The sequence below is a fragment of the Rutidosis leptorrhynchoides genome, chromosome 7 (genome assembly GCF_046630445.1).
Source record: "Rutidosis leptorrhynchoides isolate AG116_Rl617_1_P2 chromosome 7, CSIRO_AGI_Rlap_v1, whole genome shotgun sequence".
Classification (NCBI taxonomy): Eukaryota; Viridiplantae; Streptophyta; class Magnoliopsida; order Asterales; family Asteraceae; genus Rutidosis; species Rutidosis leptorrhynchoides.
The window spans coordinates 84518499-84532991 of NC_092339.1; positions in this window are offsets into that span (position 1 = coordinate 84518499).

The window sequence follows — 14493 nt, forward strand, 5'->3', positions numbered from 1 at the left end:
TGGATGACTTTTCAGTCTTCGGTGATACATTTAAATCATGTCTAGTTAATCTGGAACGAATGCTAATTAGATGCGAAAAATCAAATCTAGTACTTAATTGGGAGAAATGCCATTTCATGGTTAAAGAAGGCATCGTTCTTGGACATAAAATTTCAAAAGAAGGAATTGAAGTGGATAGAGCTAAAGTAGATGTAATTGCTAAACTTCCACATCCCACCAATGTTAGAGGAGTTAGGAGTTTTCTAGGGCATGCCGGTTTTTACCGACGTTTCATAAAAGATTTTTCTAAAATTGCCACTCCTATGAATAAACTCCTAGAAAAGGATGCGCCATTCATCTTTTCAGATGAGTGTATCAAATATTTTAATATTCTTAAAGAAAAACTCACTAATGCACCGATCATGATAACACCAAATTGGAATCTACCATTTGAACTAATGTGCGATGCAAGTGATTTTGCAATGGGAGCCGTTTTAGGACAAAGGATTGAAAAACGATTTCAACCTATATATTATGCTAGTAAGACATTACAAGGAGCACAAACGAACTATACAACTACTGAAAAAGAACTCCTTGCTATTGTCTTTGCTTTTGACAAATTCCGATCATATCTCGTTCTAGCAAAAACGGTGGTCTATACCGACCATTCTGCTCTTAGATACCTATTTTCAAAACAATATGCTAAACCAAGATTAATCCGTTGGATCTTACTCTTACAAGAGTTTGATATTGAAATCCGAGATAAAAGAGGAGCATAAAATCTCGCCGCTGATCATCTTTCTCGTCTTGAAAATCCCGAATTAGAAGTTCTAAATGAATCGGCCATACAAGACAACTTTCCTGATGAATATCTATTGAAGATAGATTATAAAGAAATCCCATGGTTTGCAGACTATGCAAACTACTTAGTTTGTGGATTCCTTGAAAAAGGATTATCGTACCAAAGACGAAAAAAATTCTTCAGTGATATAAAACACTATTTCTGGGAAGATCCACATCTGTTTAAAAGTTGTCCCGATGGAATAATACGCCGATGTGTATTTGGAGATGAAGCTAGTAAAATTTTAAACCATTGTCACACAGGACCAACAGGAGGGCATTATGGGCCTCATTTAACAGCAAGAAAAGTTTATGAAGCTGGATTCTATTGGCCTACAATTTACAAAGACGCACACCTTCTTTGCAAATCCTGTGATGCTTGTCAAAGGGCCGGAAAAATAAGTCAACGTGATGAAATGCCACAAAATGTCATCCAAGTATGTGAAGTATTTGACATTTGGGGTATTGACTTTATGGGTCCATTTCCAAAATCTCATAATAATCTATATATACTCGTAGCCATTGATTATGTATCTAAATGGGCGGAAGCACAAGCTCTCCCAACTAACGATGCACGAGTTGTAGTCAACTTTTTAAAACGTATTTTTGCAAGGTTTGGAACACCGAAAGCTTTAATAAGTGATCGGGGAACTCATTTATGTAATAATCAACTTGAGAAAGTTCTTAAAAGATATGGAGTAACTCATAAAATCTCCACCGCATATCATCCACAAACAAGTGGACAAGTTGAAAATACCAACCGAGCTTTAAAACGTATTCTAGAGAAAACCGTAGGATCAAATCCAAAGGAATGGTCCATTAAATTGGAGGATGCACTCTGGGCTTTTAGAACAGCCTACAAAACTCCAATTGGAACCACACCTTTTAGACTTGTTTATGGAAAAGCATGTCATCTTCCAGTAGAAATTGAACACAAAGCATTTTGGGCTTTGAAGACATGTAATCTTGATTTATATGAAGCCGGACGTCTACGATTAAGTCAACTAAACGAATTAGAAGAATTAAGACATGAAGCATACGAAAATTCGTTAATCTATAAAGAAAGAACGAAGAAATGGCATGATAAAAGAATCAGAAGTTCAAAGGAATTTAAAGAAGGAGACAGAGTTCTTCTTTTCAATTCACGATTCAAGCTATTTCCTGAAAAATTGAAATTAAGATGGTCTGGACCATTCATAGTCAAAAGAGTTTTCCCATACGGAACGATAGAATTAATAAATTCAAATGGGATTGAATTTAAAGTTAATGGTCACAGAGTTAAACATTACATACATGGTCCGATGGAAGTCGACAACGAAGTTAATCACAATTTCGACACCACAGCTAACTAAGTGTGGGGAGAATCAAGTCTTTAAAGGATAATATGTATTTCTGTTAGAGTTAGATTGTCTGTTTTCGTGTAGTTCTCGAAAATGGAACCTGAATGGTCTTTCCCTAGCAGACCCTAAAGAACTAGTCTTCTCCCCCCATTCTGAATTTTTATTTTTTTAGGTTTTTACGAAATGAAGACTGCCCGTGAACTAAACCATGGTCTAATGCTACACGCTTTGATCACTAAAAGAAATAATGATATACTACCGAGCGAATTAGTATCAGTAATCAGAGAAAGAATGGACGGAGTTAGAAAAGGATCCAGATGCGAAGATAATAAGTTACAATTTGGTAAAGGAAAATCAAAATCCGCAGCGAAAAGAAGAGCACGACACCTAGAAAGATGTCACAAATGCGGAAAATGGTCACATGGAGGTAAATGTTCAAATAATCAAACCTATTCAAATACCGAATTTGTTACTTTATGCATAGACGGACCGTTCATATGTTTAGAAGAAAAGACACTGAATGCTCGAGGTTACGCCTTTGGAGCCATGGAAAACCAATTAAACCGACTATCTTATGAATGGAATAGATCATATAACTAAGAAATCTATTCCACAGGTATGTCTGTACAGTTTTTAATTTTATTTTTATTTTTAACCTTTTGATAATAAACGCTAATTTGTTCGCTAAAAAGTATTAAATTGGTATTAAATAAAATTAGGTTTGGCGACCGAAATTATTGATATCATTCAAAAATTTATTACATCACTGCGAAATTTAACGTTTATTCTTAAGGTATAAATATCTTTAATCAATCAACCCAAAATATTTCAAAAATTCATCATGAGTTAAATTAGGTCTTGGAACCGAAATTACTTTACCGAAAAGAGGGGCGCATATTTTTGATAATATTTGATTGATTAAAGTGGGATAAAAAGACAAAAAGATTTTTAATTTTATTTTTACCATATTTTTAAAATTAATATTTAAATCTTAAATTAATATTGTAAACTTTGTAAAAACAATATATTTAAAATTGTAAATATTTGAAAAATTAATATAAGTTTGATATGAATTTATAAATTTTTAAATTAAGTTTGGTATGAATTTTTAATTTTTAAAATATAAATTTTTAATTTTATGCATTTCAAATTTTAAGTTTGGTGTGAATTTTTAATATTAATTTTGAATTTTATATTTAAGTTGTGTGAATTTAAAAACAAAAAAATTTACTTTATCTCATTAAGTTAAAAATATGATTTTTAAAATTCGTCGTAAGTTGAAGACTAGGTCTTTGAACCGAAATTGCTTTACCCGAGGGAGGGACGAGAACTTTTATTATCATTATTTTTAATCTTATTGATTTAAAGTATGCCAAAAAAATTAAAAAACCCAAAAATCTTAGCTTTTAAAACAATCGCTACTAAAAGACAAATTTTAAAATTTTGTCGAGGGACGGACTAGGACATCGATCCGAAACGACCTCGTCCTAAATAACAAGGGAAACAAAATTTTAAAATTAATTTCTTAATTGTTTTCAAAAGTTAATTATTATAAAAAAAAAAAAAAAAAAAAAAAAAATACCAAACTCCGCGACTCGCGGAGTTTGCAGTGCAAAACCTCCGCGACTCGCGGAGGGACCAAAATCCAGAAAAAAAATAAAAAGAGCTGAACGATCAGTTCACTCTCCCACACAAAACACTGCGAATTTCACAGCGAAAAAACCCGAAAAAACCCGAGAAAAAACCCCAAAAATCACAATTTTTAACCGTTAATCACCAAATCTTTTGCTAAAATCATGTTGAGAAGGATGATATCTAAGAATTACTCAAGAAAAACGGTAAATTTCTACACCTAAACACCATTTAATTCGAATTTTGGTGTTCTTGAGCTATTTTTTCCCCAATTTGATTTTGATGCTTTTTAGTGTAATTAGACTTAAATTGTTTATGTATTATGCTTGTATAATCTAGATTGATGATGTTTAACATGATTAGAAGCCTTAAACTTCAAATTTTGAATAATCTAGGGTTTGTGTTCTTGAGCAAATTTGGGGCTTTTTGATATAAACAGGTTATGGCCGATTTTTGTCATGAATTGTTGCTAAATTGAGTAGTGTAACATGTCTAGGAAGTTAAATGATCCAAACTTTGAGCCTAAACATGATTTTGAGAATTAAAGTGGACTTTTTCAAGTCTAAAATTCATGAACTTGATTTTTGAAAGATAATGCCATTTGAGACTTGTTTAATTGCTAGTAATGATTATTTTGACATGTTAATTGAGTTGAATGCTTATGAACTTGGCGAAAATTTTCGTATATGCTTATTTGAAAAAGTGTAGATTTGATAAAAATGTGAAAATAAGCTTAAGTTTGATATAAATTGATAATGTCATTGTAATTATTTTGATTGATGATTTTGCTGACACTAATGCATATTTGGATGCACAAAATTTGTGTTTGATGTGTTTTGCAGAATGAAAGGGATGAATCTTCATCCCAAGCCCGCAATGCTCCTGCTGAGAATTTGGAACAACAGGAGGTAGATAACTACTACAAGCAGGATGTACCTCATCCAGTCATGACCTTTTCCGATATGCATTTGGAAGAGTTGCACCCGAACCTGAGATTTGACAGACTTTGGATAGATTATCCAAAATATCAACGGGGTTTGCATACTCTTCACTCTAAGGTTGTTGAGGTACCGAGGGTCATAGAATGGGGACCCTTAGAAGCTGTAGAATTGGCCGGGCCAATTAGGGAATTACTTGTACAGAGGTATGGTAATTCTTCTTTTAATGACTGGATATGTTTATTCACCATACGCAGACCTGTATATAAAGTATGGTGTGAAGAGTTGTTTTGTAGTATAGAGTTGAATGATCGGGTAGCTAGTTTAACCGATCGTTCTTTTATTAGATTTTTGTTAGGCGGTTCGATGCGACACATGTCTTTACTGGACATGGCTCAGGCTTTACGTATATATACGCCTGAGGAGTTAGCGTCTGCCGATTGTAGAGGATTGATACTAAACGGTAGAAAGATAGATGAGAATTTTGATACACACGGTGTGTGGAGTCAAATGACAAGCCATCACCGTTTCAAAGGGGGAAACTACTCTTATTTGGATATAGATAGAGCCGAATTAAGAGTGATACATAGGTTTTTAGCTAATTCGATTACACAAAGGGGTAAGAACAAAGAAAAAGTAAATGAACAAGATTTGTTTTACCATATGTGTATTCGAGACCCACAGAGCGCTGTAAGTATACCATATTGTGTGGGTTATTATTTATCAGCTATGGTTCGGGGGATGCGACCACATAGCATAATAGGAGGTGGTATTTTTATTACTTTGATTGGTGAATATCTCGGTGTGGATATAAGTCGGGGGGGATTATTACTAGAAGAGCCGGAACCCCGCGATACTATAGGTTTAAATGTATACCATGGTGCGAAAGTTTTGAAGAGGCGAAATAACGCCGCAGTACGATACCATGGTAGACATCCACAGGTGGAGAGAAACCAGCAACAAGGTAATGTAGGAGGGGGGAATGAGATGCAAGAAATGCATAGGTTTATAGCTTCTCAGGAATACGAAAATGCTAGACAGAGAGCATTTGAAGATTGGCAAGTTCATCAGAACCAGATCATAGCGCATTGCCAACATATAGGTAGAAACTATATTCCTACACCGAAACCCGTCTTCCCTCCTTGGTCTATAGAGATGCAGCCACCATATCCTACGTATGACCCTGCCGAAGCATTCTATAGCACTTATGGTTATGCCTGGAACCCCTATTGGTACCAATATCATCCTTAGTTTACTTATTATTATTTTTTTTTTATTTTGTAATTTGTAATTATTGATACATTTAATATTTTTGTTAATATTGTAATCATTTTTATAATTATCTAACTTTTATTCTTAGATTTTAATAATTTTTGAATGTGGGGTAATAAACCAAACTTCAAAAATATGTATATATGTTTGCAGTTTATCTTATGTAGACAACAGGGTAAAACAACGCATTTTCAAAGACTGGCATTAAGTTCAGCAAAAGCAACTAATTTTGACGACAAGATGCAAAATATATGTGAAATAACAACAAGACGGAATGAACAAATGATGTGCACCATTTATCATTCAGCAAACAAACGCCAATATATTTGGAAACTTTGGTAAAAATTTAATCATTTTCACACAAATCACCCTCAATAATTTAAATTGTTACTGATTTCTTGCAAATGAGGGCATTGCAAGATCTTAAGTGTGGGAAGGGGTTAAATTCTTTCGGATTTTAAAATTTTTTACTTTATACAATTGGTTACCATTAAAAATACTAGTAAAGCAGTAGTTGTATTAGAATCTAGTGCTCTCTGATAAAAAAGAACAGCCCTAGTCTTATATACTAACTACCCAATTCTAGTAAAATTTTTCAAAATTTTCAATTAAATGAATTCAAATCATGTTTATACATATTTATGAACGATAAAACTAGGTTTTAACACCGAAATTATTGTTATCTCAGAAAGAACATAAATTAAGAAACAAACTAAAATGTCAAAATTCATTTAAAATGGAATAGAGGACGATAAAAAGAAAAATAAAAAGCCAAGTGTGGGAAAATTTACCAAGTTATTTTAAACATATGTCACATATATCTGTAACAAATAACTGAAAATACTTTTGCTTTGGACTAAACTAAACTGTTTTACCCAATGAAAGAAAAGAAAAGATGGATCTACACGATGAATCAATTCCATCATTAAAAGGAAGTAAAGTCTTCCGAAAAAGACACGCGCTTCTTGATTTAGGTCATGAAGTTGTCATCCAGACCAGCTGTAGGTTGACGAAAAATCTAGAAAAGTCATCACTAAAATCAGCAGGAAATCCACGGACCTCAGCATTAAACAGGGTCGCCAAGTGGTCAGATTTATCCTAACCATGAGAAGGATTTATCTCGTACAATGGGGGGGCACCGTGCAAATTAGCTTGATAAGACTAATGAATCAGATCCTCAGAAAGGATAATCTCCTTAAAGATTAAAAATCAGCTTTTAAGACTGATATTACTCAATCCTAGAGATTGACCTTAAAGATTGAGAATTCAAACTCATGGAATTCAATGATATCTAAACTCGAGCTTAAACGAGAAAATATTTTGATCAAAATTACAAACCGATTTGTTTTCTGAAAACCCTATTTTCAATGCGTTCATTACCATTGAACGTAAAATCCTAGGAATTCACCTGGAATTCATTAGGTCACCTGAACCAAATCGGGTGTCAACCGTAAGAACGGTGGTTGCATAGCATGGTCAAAGACAGGACCTTGTGCCAGACCGAAAAATTATAAGGGTGAGCTTTACTATTGCTCCTACCAAGGATAGTAATTGCGTCCGACACGTTATAGACCATAATCAAAAGCATGTCACGGGACATTGCCTTAACAGTTGCTTGTTCAACGCTTTCCTTTACAACCGGACGGTAGTTTGCCGAAAGGTAATATACGGAACAAGTAAACTGGACGTGTTGCTTTCCAAATACAAGGTTAGCAAGTGGGTGACACAAAACCGCAAGTTTTGAGCTAAAATTTTCAAATCTGAAACCCACCAAACCTACAAAAATATTTTGCAAACACCGGTAAAGGGTTATTCCGGAAAACTTATCTAGGGTAAAAACTAAATTTAATTTTCAAAAGATCAAATGTTTTCATAAAGATCCAATTTTCTTAATGGATCTAAATTTTTATAGTCATGTGGGACTGTAAACCATATCGTTACTACCATTGTTTATACCGCCGTATAGAAATCACTGATGTACAAAGTGTGAAGAATAAAGAAGTGATTCTAGTATTTCAAGACAATATTGCTTGAGGACAAGCAACGCTCAAGTGTGGGAATATTTGATAATGCTAAAAACGAACATATATTTCATAGCATTATTCCTCAAGAAAGACAAGCTTTTAGTTGCAATTGTTCTATTTACAAGAGATATTCGTTTAAATAATAAAAGGTGAAGACAAAAGACAGATTTGACGAATTGAAGACGCAAACGACCAAAAAGCTCAAAAGTACAAAAGACAATCAAAAAGGTTCCAATTATTGATAAGAAACGTCTCGAAATTACAAAAGTACAAGATTCAAAACGCAAAGTACAAGATATTAAATTGTACGCGAGGACGTTCGAAAATCCGGAACCGGGACCAGAGTCAACTCTTAACGCTCGACGCAACGGACTAAAAATTACAAGTTAACTATGTATATAAATATAATATAATATATAATTAATTATATTAATTATATATATATTATATATATATATATATTAAAAACCGTCGGCAGAGTAAACTCCAAGGACTGAGCTGTAAATACTATCTCCGCGACTCGCGGAGTTTTAAGGGGTTTTTGCCGCGAGTCGCGGAGCCCCAAAAATCAACTCTGGCTATAAAGCCAACCGAATTCTGATCAAAATTCATCATCTTTTTCTTCCTCTTCATACGTAAAACTTATATATATATATATAATTTATATTTTAATTTTAATTTTAATTCTAATAATAAGGGTATGTTAGCAAATGTTGTAAGGGTGTAAAGTCGAAATTCTGTCCGTGTAACGCTACGCTATTTTTAATCATTGTAAGTTATGTTCAACCTTTTTACATTAATGTCTCGTAGCTAAGTTATTATTATGCTTATTTAAAACGAAGTAATCATGATGTTGGGCTAATTACTAAAATTGGGTAATTGGGCTTTGTACCATAATTGGGGTTTGGACAAAAGAACGACACTTGTGGAAATTAGACTATGGGCTATTAATGGGCTTTATATTTGTTTAACTAAATGAAAGTTTGTTAATGTTAATATAAAGATTTACAATTGGGCATCCCTATAAATTACCATATACACTCGATCGGACACGATGGGCGGGGTATTTATATGTACGAATAATCGTTCATTTAACCGGACACGGGAATGGATTAATAGCCACTAGAATAATTAAAACAGGGGTGAAATTACATTCAAGGGTAATTGGTGTAATTGTTAACAAAGTAGTAAAACCTTGGTTTACACGCAGTCGATAACCTGGTGTATTCATTAAACAAAGTATTAAAACCTTGTTACAATTCGAATCCCCAATTAGTTGGAATATTTAACTTTGGGTATAATAATAATTTGACAAGGACACTTGCAATTTATATTTATGACTGATGGACTGTTATGGACAAAAACCAGACGGACATATTAAATAATCCAGGACAAAGGACAATTAACCCATGGGCATAAAACTAAAATCAACACGTCAAACATCATGATTACGGAAGTTTAAATAAGCATAATTCTTTTATTTCATATTTAATTTCCTTTATTTTATATTTAATTGCACTTCTAATTATCGCACTTTTATTTATTGTTATTTAATCGCACTTTTAATTATCGTACTTTTTAATTATCGCAATTTTATTTTATCGCATTTTTATTATTCGCAATTTCATTATCGTTATTTACTTTACGCTTTAATTTAAGTCTTGTATTTATTTAATATTTTACATTAGGTTTTAACTGCGACTAAAGTTTTAAAATCGACAAACCGGTCATTAAACGGTAAAAACCCCCCTTTATAATAATAATATTACTTATATATATGTTTGTATTTTTATAAAAGTAAACTAATATAGCGTTGAGCTTTGTTTAAAGATTTCCCTGTGGAACGAACCGGACTTACTAAAAACTACACTACTGTACGATTAGGTACACTGCCTATAAGTGTTGTAGCAAGGTTTAAGTATATCCATTCTATAAATAAATAAATATCTTGTGTAAAATTGTATCGTATTTAATAGTATTTCCTAGTAAAATATAAACTATTTTATATACACCTCGCTTCACATCACTATTCATAACACATTTCACGTGTTCAGTTTACTAAAATGCTCGTATAGCACCATCATCCCTTTTGAGGATAACCTAGTCAAATGACACTCTTATTAATCCTTTAGATAACCTCTACATTAATAATAAAATGCACTTTATAGAAGAACCTGTAAGAAATTAGGGTTCATATGATTTAAATGCATGAAACAGAACAATATTCTATCCGTTGAAATTCACGAAAGGCCCCGAACATACCTGGGAACGTGAAGACCAAATAAAACGTAAATATCCTCGTCTATGTACGAACAACGCCGATTGATGGCAAAAACTAAATTTCGGGACGAAATTTCTTTTAACGGGTAGGTACTATAACAACCCTCACTTTTTGACTTCCGATACCTATAGTTGTTATATACGAATAAATTTAACGTTGACCGAATAAACGTACGCTTAAAAATAATAATATAATTATAAATATTATAAATAAGGTTATGTTATATAATATAACATAATTACATCAATGAATATATATAATATTTATATTACTTTTGTTATTTAGTTAATAGAATATATAATTAACTAAATAATAAATAATATTATAATATTTATAAAACTAATAAAAACTATAAAATAATAATCATAAATTTTAATTTTAAAAACTGAATATAATAATAATTTTTATATAAAATTCGTATTTAATAATTAAACAAATATAGAAATAAAATGTTAAATGTTCTTAGAAATGTATTAAACAATTTTTTTTAGAATTTAAAAAAAAAATCAAAACTATATCTACTTTTAATAAATAAATACAAAGATACAAACTACTTTTTCTTATTTTAACTTTTAAGATTTACTTTTAATAAAAATACAAACTACTTTTTCTTATTTTAACTTTTAAGATTTACTTTTAATAAAAATACAAACTACTTTTTCTTATTTTAACTTTTAAGATTTACTTTTAATAAAAATACAAACTATTTTTTTTTATTTTAACTTTTACGATTTACTTTTAATAAAAATACAAACTACTTTTTCTTATTTTAACTTTTAAGATTTACTTTTAATAAAAATACAAACTACTTTTTCTTATTTTAACTTTTAAGATTTACTTTTAATAAAAATACAAACTACTTTTTCACATAAATCTACTTTTTTAAAAAAAAAGAAAGTAAAAACTACTTTTATTATTTTATGATTAATATGACTAGATGATATTACTTTTAATTTTTAAAACCCATTACCAAACCCACTAAGATTTAATATATATTTTTCTTTTTATTTCTTTTACTTATTTTATTTTTTTTACCTAATATTTTCAACTATAAATACCACATACATTTCTCATTTCAAACTTGCACCTTAATCTCTCATTTCTCTCTTGAAGAACTACTTCTAGTAAGTATTATATTCTTTCTTTTATTTTTTTAATTTCATTTATAATCAAAAAAAATTAATTAATGATATAATCTATATATATAATTGTTATAAATATACATAACATGTTATAATTAGTATTAAATATTGCTGGAAGTTATAAAAATATTTTTATGAATTAATATTTCGGAATTATATTTATTTTGTAATTAATGAAAATGTATATGCATATACGATATATATATGGAATAATTAGGGAAAAATTAAATAAAATAATCCTAAAGGTTTCTTAACCTTAATATGATACAATACTGATCAAATATAATTTTTAAAATTTTTATAAATGTTAAATACGAATTTATAATTATTATTCATTTATTATTTCGGTATATAATGTATATAATATTTAATTCGAAATAAATATTTTTAACAATAATAAAAATATATATAAAATTTTTATGGGATTATAAAACTCACATAAACAAGCGAAAATTATAAAAATAATTTTTTTAGTCGAATTGGTATTTTATCTTTATTTAAACTTATTTATGGTTAAAAATGAAGGTAAATACTAAATAAATATTAAACAGTAATAACAATATTTATAAAATATTTTTCTGAGTTTGTTAAACTTATAAAAGTCTGATAAAATTATAAACTCAATTATTTAAGTCGATTTGGTATTTTATACATAATTAATTTTGATTTAATGCAAACCGAGAACAATATTAGAAATAAATACTAAAAAGTGATAAAAATATTTTATAAAATTTTCTTATGTTTATTATGATTAGTAGATACTTATAAAAATATAAAATGTAATTTTAAACTCATTTACCTATTATTTTGTATTTTAAGTATTAAATGATTATTGAAAATAATAATTAATACATAAAAAATAGTAATATTGTATAGATTATTTTATAAAATTTTGTACAAATTATATACTTATTTGAAGTCAATAAAATATTAATTGGAATTATTAGATGATTTATTGATATATAAATTTGAATTTAGATAATTTATATATATAAATTTTGATATATATAATAAATATAAGATTTATATTAATCAAATAATAGTATATAAAATAAATATGTAAGACATAATTATTATATATTTATCCTATCTACATAATTAAACTTATAATACTTTGTTATAAGATTAATTTTAAAATAAATTAATAATGATAATACATTAATAATATTAAATATATTCAAACTTAATATAATATATATTTACTATATAAGTAAATTATATCAATGTGTCGTAATTCTATACGCACATAACGTGAAGGTTATACTCTAAAGATAACGTGCATTATATACAAACTTCATCGCTACTTACAGTCGTAAGTGAATGATGTCTAGGTTGCCATTTATGGGTAAGCTTATGAATCTCGAATGCCAGGACTTAGATTCTGGTCAAGAGTCCTGGGTCCCCGGTTACATCTAGTCATTCCTGACTTATTTGATAGCAACGAAGTTTGAGTAAAGTTGTACAACGTCTTACTAATGAATATAACCTGAACTTATAAACTTTCCATAAGTTGAAATCTTCCTATTTTGGACTGTCACTATTAATATAATTCATTATATTAATAAACATACACTTGGTCTATTAGACAATTACTGATCGAACGTTATACCTCTAGGTTGATATCCCGGTCACTTACTTGCTTTACTTTCCTTTCTTGCGTGGAATACTTCAACTGCTATTTAAGATGATTTTCATAGCCCCGCTTTTACTGTTTATTAAATTGTTTATAACTTTTGGGGTGAGACACATGCTTGCTTTATAACTGTTTTACGTTTAGACACAAGTACTCAAATGTTATTATGTTGTCATGCTTTGATTCATGCAAATCCTCACCGTAATATCGTCAATTGCTGCGTATAAAAGGCAAACTTAATTATTGTGAATAGGCCTATTGAGAGTAACGTCTCTAACCATTTGACCGTTGGTCTTTGGTTACATAATAATGATTCAACGACACTGAATAACAAGGTGTCACGAGGTAACTTTTGTTTAGTCGCGATATTACAAACTTCAGCAACACTTTTAAATTGATATGTTTGGTATCAATCAACTTTAAACTAAATCTTGTGGTCTAATGCATATTATATAAACCTATGAATTTCACTCAACCTTTTTGGTTGACACTTTAAGCATGTTTTGTCTCAGGTGACGAATAAGATGATTACCATGACTGCTACTTGATGAATTGAATGCTGCTACATGGAGTCTTCATTTCATTACATTTACTTTACATTAAGACTACTATTATTATTTCAGTTTGAATTTGATGTAAAACTTTTAATGCTTCCGCTATTTTATTAATAAATGATTTATTCAAAACATCTCATTTAAAGTCATTCTCGTTTATACAACTGTGATTTGATATAATTAGTCACAAATACCCCAGGCCCTATTTGGGGGTGTGACATTAGTAGTATTCCTCGTTAAATTAACTTTCCAACGATATAAGATACGTGTTTTGAATATTTACGATTCATTAGTTGTGCTTGAAAGAAGCTTGGTTCGTGCACTTGAAAATTCAGCAACAACACCTGAAACCAGGGGCCTCGCTATAGCGAGCCCTGGTGTGCACAAAATCTCGCTATAGCGAGAATATTTCTGTCCCAATTTTTTTTTTTTTTTTTTTTTTTTGATTTTTCAAGTTTCGTTTCCGCTTACTCGCAACTCCGTTTAACGTGAAATTTTACCAACATGCTTATATATGACTACGTTTATATGTGCAATAGTCGGATACCCGACCCGACCCCGTTGACTTTGACTTTGACCAAGTTTGACTTTTAGTCAAACTTAACCAAACACTTATGCAATCGTTCTAACATGTTTTTATAATTATATCTTGCATGAAACTTGACAATTTGACTCACATGATATATTAATCGAGTCGTAACGAGCCATAGGACTAATTGAACACATTTCACCCGATCTCGTGTCGTAACCGGTAATTGATACAACTTATTTGTTTAGGTCAAGGTTAAGCAACTTTCATTTGCACAACGTTTAATTTCAAACACTTTGGCGTGCAACTACGGTGAGATCATAGTCCCA